Raw genomic sequence first — 8,275 nt, 5'->3', positions numbered from 1 at the left:
TATGTAGAGGAAAAAAATTTTTTTTAAAGGGAATTTAAGCACTCTATCTGCCTAAAGTTTATGGGTTGGCACAAAACCTGAAATCATTGCAAATATGTAGCTTGATGACTTGTCTCTGAAAAACTGTTAAAACACATGAGTGAAGCTTTTAATTCAAGAATGAACTTTAAAAAATATTTATTTTAATTGGAGGCTAATTACTTTACATTATTGTATTGGTTTTGCCATACATTGACATGAATCTGCCCCGGGTATACATGTGTTCCCCATCTTGAACCCCTTCCCACCTCCCTCCCCATCCTATCCCTCTGGTTCATCCCAGTACACCAGCTCCGAGCATCCTCCATCATGCATCAAATCTGGACTGGTGATTCGTTTCACATATGATAATATACGTGTTAGAATGCACTTTTTTTTTAATTGGAGACAAATTACTTTACATTAATATATTGGTTGGTTTTGCCATACATTGACAAGAATCTGCCCCGGGTGTACATGTGTTTCCCCTCTTGAACCCCCCTCCCACCTCCCTCTTCCCCATATCCTCCCTCCAGGTCATACCCATGCACCAGCCCAAAGCATCCTGTATCATGTGTCGAACCTGGACTGGTGATTCATTTCACAGATGATAATATACATGCGACAATGCCATTCTCTCAAATCATCCCACCTTCACCCTCTCCCACAGAGTCCCAAAGACTGTTCTATACACCTATGTCTCTTTTGCTGTCTCGTATACAGGGTTAAGGTTTCCATTTTTCTAAATTCCATATATATGCGTTAGTATGCTGTATTGATGTTTTTCTTTCAGGCTGACTTCACTCTGTGTAATAGGCTCCAATTTCATCCACCTCATTAGAACCAACTCAAATGCATTTTTTTGATGGCTGAAAAATACTCCATTGTGTATATGTACCAAAGCTTTCTTATCCATTCGTCTGCAGATGGACATCTAGATTGCTTCCATATCCTCGCTATTATAAATAGTGCTGTAATGAACATTGGAGTACATGTGTTTCTTTCAATTCTGGTTTCCTCGGTGTGTACGCCCAGGAGTGCGATTGCTGGATCATATGGCAGTTAAAATGAATAACTTGGAAGAAATGGACAAATTCTTAGAAAAGTACAACATTCCAAAACTGAAACAGAAAGAAAGAGAAAATCTTAACAGACCCATCACAAGCACGGAATTAGAGGCTGTAATTAGAAATATTCTAGCAAACAAAAGCCCAGGTCCAGACGGCTTCACAGCTAAATTCTACCAAAAATTTAGAGAAGAGCTAACACCTATTCTACTCAAACTCTTCCAGAAAATTGCTGAGGAAGGGAAACTTCCAAACTCGTTCTATGAGGCCACCGTCACCCTAATCACAAAACCTGGTAAAGATCCCACAAATAAAGAAAACTACAGGTCAATATCACTGATGAACATAGATGCAAAAATCCTTAACAAAATTCTAGCAATCAGAATCCAACAACACATTAAGAAGATCATACATCATGACCAAGTGGGCTTTATCCCAGGAATGCAAGGATTCTTCGATATCCACAAATCAATCAACATAATACACCACATTAACAAACTGAAAAATAAAAACAATATGATTATCTCAATAGATGCAGAGAAAGCCTTCGACAAAATTCAACATCCATTTATTATAAAAACCCTTCAGAAAGTGGGAATAGAAGAGACATATCTCAACATAATAAAAGCTTATATATGACAAACCTACAGCAAACATTATCCTCAACGGTGAAAAACTGAAAGCATTTCCCCTAATGTCAGGAACAAGACTAGGGTGCCCACTCTCACCATTACTATTCAACATAGTTCTGGAAGTTTTGGTTACAGCAATCAGAGCAGAAAAAGACATAAAAGGAATACAAATAAGAATGCAATTTTAATGATCAGCACACAACTATAGAAATCAGGAGAAAGGCAATGCTTTTTTAAATACACATAATTTCAAGAAAGAAAGGGAACAGACGCGAGAGACGTGGGACTGGGCAGCGGAGATGCGAGAGACGCCGGCCCCAGCGCAACCGACCACACAAAGAGGCGCGACGGTGAGGAGCTACCCCACGCATGAGGCCAGGGCCGGCGGTCGAGAGGAGCTACACCACATCCAATAGGCGGTGGCTTCACAGGCGCAGGAGGGCCGAGAGGAGCTAATCCACGTTCAAGGTCAGGAGGGGCGGCTTTGAGGAGATATCCCTTGTCCAAAGTAAGGTGCAGTGGCTGCTCTTACATAGAGCAGCTGTGAAGAGATATCCCATGCCCAAGGTAAGAGAAACCCAAATAAGATGTTAGGTATTGCACGGGAGCATCAGAGGGGAGACACACTGAAATCATAATCACCGGAAACTAATCGATCTGATCACATGGACCACAGCCGAATATGGTCCACTGGAGAAGGGAATGGCAAAACACTACAGTATACTTGCCTTGAGAACCCCATGAACAGTATCAAAGGGCAAAATGATAGGATAGTGAATGAGAAATTCCCCAGGTCGGTAGGTGCCCGGTATGCTAATGGAGATCAATGGAGAAATAACTCTAGAAGGAATGAAGGGATGGAACAAAAGCAAAATGAAAACCCAGTTGTGGATGTGACCAGTGATAGAAACAAGGTCCGGTGCTGTAAAGAGCATTATTGCCTAGGAATCTGGAATGTTAGGTCCATGAATCAAGGCAAATTGGAAGTGGTCAAACAGGAGATGGCAAGAGTGAACATAGACATTCTAGGAATCAGTGAATTAAAATGGACTGTAATGGGTGAATTTAACTCAGATGACCATTATATCTACTACTGTGGGCAGGAATCCCTTAGAAGAAATGGAGTAGCCATCATGGTCAACAAAAGAGTCCGAAATGCAGTACTTGGATGCAATCTTAAAAACGACAGAATGATTTCTGTTCGTTTCCAAGGCAAACCAGTCAACATTACAGTAATCCAGGCCTATGCCCCAAACACTAACGCTGAAGAAGCCGAAGTTGAACGGTTCTATGAAGACTTACAAGACCTTTTAGAACTAACACCCAAAAAAGATGTCCTTTTCATTATAGGTGACTGGAATGCAAAAGTAGGCAGTCAAGAAACGCCTGGAATAACAGGCAAATTTGGCCTTGGAGCACAGAATGAAGCAGGGCAAAGGCTAATAGAGTTTTGTCAAGAGAACGCACTGGTCATAGCAAACACCCTCTTCCAACAACACAAGAGAAGACTCTACACATGGACATCACCAGATGGTCAATACCAAAATCAGATTGATTATATTCTTTGCAGCCAAAGATAGAGAAGCTGTATACAGTTAGCAAAACAAGACCAGGAGCTGACTGTGGCTCAGATCATGAACTCCTTATTGCCAAATTCAGACTTAAATTGAAGAAAGTAGGGAAAAGCACTAGACCATTCAGATATGACCTCAATCAAATTCCTTATGATTATACAGTGGAAGTGAGAAATAGATGTAAGGGACTAGATCTGATAGATAGAGTGCCTGATGAACTCTGGACGCAAGTTTGTGACATTGTACAGGAGACAGGGACCAAGACTAACCCCATTGAAAAGAAATGCAAAAAAGCAAAATGGCTGTCTGAGGAAGCCTTAAAAATAGCTGTGAAAAGAATAGAAGTGAAAAGCAGAGGAGAAAAGGAGAGATATAAGCATCTGAATGCAGAGTTCCAAAGAATAGCAAGGAGAGGTAAGAAAGCCTTCCTCAGCGATCAATGCAAAGAAATAGAGGAAAACAACAGAATAGGAAAAACAAGAGATCTCTTCAAGAAAATTAGAGATTCCAAGGGAACACTTCATGTAAATATGGGCTCAATAAAGGACAGAAATGGTATGGACCTAACAGAAGCAGAAGATATTGAGAAGAGGTGGCAAGAATACACAGAAGGACTGTACAAAAAAAATCTTCACAACCAGGATAGTGACAATAATGTGACACTGACCTAGAGCCAGATATCTTGGAATGTGAAGTCAAGTGGGCCTTAGAAAGCATCTCTACGAACAAAGCTAGTGGAGGTGATGGAATTCCAGTTGAGCTATTTCAAATCTTGAAAGATGATGCTGTGAAAGTGCTGCACTCAATATGCCAGCTAATTTGGAAAACTCAGCAGTGGCCACAGGACTGGAAAAGTTCAGTCTTCATTCCAATCCCAAAGAAAGTCAATGCCAAAGAATGCTCAAACTACCGCACAATTGCACTCATCTCACACGCTAGTAAAGTCATGCTCAAAATTCTCCAAGCCAGGCTTCAGCAATATGTGAACCATGAACTCCCAGATGTTCAAGCAGGTTTTAGAAAAGGCAGAGGCAGCAGAGATCAAATTGCCAATATCCGCTGGATCATGGAGAAAGCAAGGGAGTTCCAGGTAAGTATCTAATTCTGCTTCATTGACTATGCCATAGCCTTTGACTGTGTAGATTACAATAAACTGTGGAACATTCTGAAAGAGAAGGGAATACCAGACCACCTGAACTGCCTCTTGAGAAACCTGTATGCAGGTCAGGAAACCACAGTCAGAACTGTACGTGGAACAACAGACTGGTTCCAAATAGGAAAAGGAGTACGTTAAGGCTGTATATTGTCACCTTGCTTATTTAACTTATATGCAGAGTACATCATGAGGAATGCTGGGCTGGAAGAAGCACAAGCTGGAATCAAGATTGCCGGGAGAAATATCAATAACCTCAGATATGCAGATGACCCTACCCTTATGGCAGAAAGTGAAGAGAAACTCAAAAGCCTCTTGATGAAAATGAAAGAGGAGAGTGAAAATGTTGGCTTGAAGCTCAACATTCAGAAAACGAAGATCATGGCATCTGGTCCCATCACTTCATGGGAAATAGATGGAAAAACAGTGGAAACAGTGTCAGACTTTATTTTTTTGGGCTCCAAAGTCACTGCGGATGCTTATTTCAGCCATGAAATTAAAAGACGCTTGCTCCTTGGAAGGAAAGTTATGACCAACCTTGATAGTGTATTGTAAAGCAGAGACATTAATTTGCCAACCAAGGTCTGTCTAGTCAAGGCAATGGTTTTTCCCGTGGTCATGTATGGATCCAAGTTTACTCACTGGAAAAGACTCTGATGCTAGGAAAGGTTGGGGGCGGGAGGAGAAGGGGACGACCGAGAATGAGATGGTTGGATGGCATCACCGCCTCTGTGGACATGAGTTTGAGTGAACTCCGGGAGTTGGTGATGGACAGGGAGGCCTGGCGTGCTGTGATTCACGGGATCGTGGAGAGTCGGACACGACTGAGCGAGTGAACTGAACTTAACTGTCGATACATAACACAAAGTAGGGATCTTGAATGCTTCAGGTTGCCCAACAAAGATATATCACTGCATGCAGATTTTTAGTTGGATAAATTTGCAAACATTTCATATCCAAAGCATTGCAAAATAAGAGACTCAATTTTCCTCCTGTATCCCAAACACATTCATTTTAAGAGTTAAATGATATGAGAAAAAAATCAAAGATTGAGCTTGCAAGTGTACATAAAGAATTGCCAAAAGGTACATAGAAAATGTCAGAAATATTTATCATGTATATAATATATACATGCATAACTATCAGTCGAGAAGAACACCTACAATTTGTTAATATATGTTAAGAAGAAGTTTCCATTTCCTTAAATTTTTCAGTTTTTTTCAAATTATTTCCAATACTAACATACATCATTTTAATTCCCAAATTTTGAATTATTTAAGGAATAACCGTTATGCATTAAAAATGCCCAGCAATGTGACTGGTCTAGTGATAATGGTCAGAATTAATTAGTAAAGTCTTAAATTTGATGCATCTATTATCTGATTTAATATTTGCAGAAACTCTCTGGACCTGTTATGTGTGTACTTAGTCACACAATCACATTCTACTCTTTGTGACTCCATGGGCTATAGCCCACCAAGGCTCCTTTGTCCATGGGATCTTCCCAACCCAGGGATCAAACCCAGGTCTCCCACATCGAGGGTATTTACCATCTCAGCCACCAGGGAAACCCCTCTGGACCTGGGCTTATTATTTATTTTATGTAGTTGATAAACCATGAGGCTTAAAGTTTCAGGGATTTATTAAGTGTTATACAGCTAAAAGATAGCAGACCTAGAGTTGCAAATCATGGAACATTATTTCCAAAGCAAGTGCTCAAAACCCCTCTGTTGTTTGACTTCTCCACAAAATAAATAATATAACTTTTTAAAGTGTTATCATTATTTCCCAATTAGATCTCTTTCACCACTAAAAAATTATTTGAAGTGAATTATACATGGGTGTGTGCATGATATAGTTTAAAAGCTGACAGCTTTGCTTTTTCATTTTGCAAATCAGTCCCCCTTAAAAATCACGTATATTAATGTGCTTCATGCTTTCCAATTACAAGGTGAATTTATAAAGGCGTATTCCCTGAAATCCCTGAGATTATATTTGGGCAAGCAGAGGAAGGTTCAATAGAAGAAAACAAACAAACAAACAAACAAAAGGATTGGGAAAAATAACAAAGATGTACATTATAGGAAAGAAAAAAAAATGACCTTAAAATTTATCATCAGTGCTACTTTAATTCCTTGCAGCCCTTTCTTTTCTACTCGACTCTACTGAGAGCCTTTTTCACTTCTTTGTTTCTAAGACTCTATGTGAGTGGATTCAGCATGGGGTGATAATAGTGTAAAAAACAGAAGCCACTTGATCCTTTCCCAAGGAGTAGGACTTACTTTGTTTTAAGTAAAGGACAATCATAGTCCCAAAGAAGATGGTGACTGCCAGGATATGGGAGGCACAAGTAGACAAGGCTTTCTGATTCCTTGAAGTGGAAGTAATTTTCAGGATAGTAGACAGGAAGGATGCATAGGACACTGAGATTGTGATAAGAGACAGCATTAAGATTGAGCCAGCAGAAATGAATATCATGATTTCGATGTCCCCTGTGTCAGTACAGGACAGGGTTAAAATTGGGGGTGCTTCACAGAAAAAGTGATAGATTACATTGTAGTCACAGAAACGCAGTCCTCACATGCAAAGCACATTAATGAAGGAAACTATGAAGATAATAAAATACGATGCAAAGACTAGGGAGCAGCAGTGCCTAGTGGACATAGCAACAGGGTAACACAGAGGGTTGCAGATGGCTACATAGTGATCATAGGCCATGGAGGAGAGAAGGAAACATTCAGTGGCGGCCAAGAAGATAAAAAAAATTCAACTGGATGAAGCAGTCCAGGTATGAGATATACTTGTTGGAAGTCAATAAGTTGTCTAAGGTTTTAGGGGTGATGACACTTGAGTAGCTGAGGTCAAGAAATGACAAGTGACTGAGGAAAAAATACATGGGTGTGTGAAGCTGGGGTTCCCGGTAGATTATCAGTATTATCCTCACATTCCCCAGCACAGTGATCAGGTAGATCAGGAGGAAGAGGGTGAAGAAGACCAGCTGGATCTCTTCAGAGTCTGTCAGTCCCATGAGGATGAAATCAGAGACATGTGTGATATTCCTTCTGCCCATAGTGTTCAAATGCGAACAAATAATCTCACAATTTGTATGGAACTACAAAAAACTCTGATAGCCAAAGCAATCTTGAGGAAGAAAAATGGAACTGGGGGAATTATCCTGCCGGACTTGAGGCTCTACTACAAAGCCACAGTCATCAAGACAGTATGGTACTGGCAAAAAGACAGAAGTATAGATTAATGGAACAAAATAGAAAGCCCAGAGATAAATCCGTGCACCTATGGACACCTTACCTTTGACAAAGGAGGCAAGAATATAAAATGGAGAAAAGACAGTCTCTTTAACAAGTGGTGCTGGGAAAACTGGTCAGCCACTTGTAAAAGAATGAAACTAGAACATTTCCTAACACCATACACCAAAATTACACAAAATGGATTAGAGAGCTAAATGTAAGACCAGAAACTATAAAACTCCTAGAGGAGAAAGTAGGCAAAACACTCCAACATAAATCACAGCAGGATCCTCCATGACCCACCTCCCAGAATATTGGAAATAAAAGCAAAAATAAACAAATGGGACCTAATTAAAATCAAAAGCTTCTGCACAGCAAAGGAAACTATAAGCAAGGTGAAAGACAGCTTTCAGAATGGGAGAAAAAAATAACAAATTAAACAACTGATAAAGGATTAATCTCCAAAGTATACAAGCAGCTCCTGCAGCTCAATTCCAGAAAAGTAAATGACCCAATCAAAAAATCGGCCAAAGAAGTAAACAGACATTTCTCCAAAGAAGACATACAGATGGCTAACAAACAC

General features: G+C 40.0%; 1 pseudogene; it reads right to left on the bottom strand.

Moving 5' to 3' along the window:
• Positions 1-6,566: 6,566 nt before the first annotated feature.
• On the bottom strand, positions 6,567-7,514 carry LOC129553513 (olfactory receptor 8H1-like; annotated as a pseudogene).
• Between the last annotated feature and the right edge of the window lie 761 nt (positions 7,515-8,275).

This window comes from Moschus berezovskii, chromosome 14 (assembly GCF_049115385.1).
Source record: "Moschus berezovskii isolate FMDL1 chromosome 14, NW_MosBer_1.0, whole genome shotgun sequence".
Lineage (NCBI taxonomy): Eukaryota > Metazoa > Chordata > Mammalia > Artiodactyla > Moschidae > Moschus > Moschus berezovskii.
The sequence above is the reverse complement of the archived record's forward strand: the minus strand, read 5'-3'. Positions and strand labels throughout refer to the sequence as shown.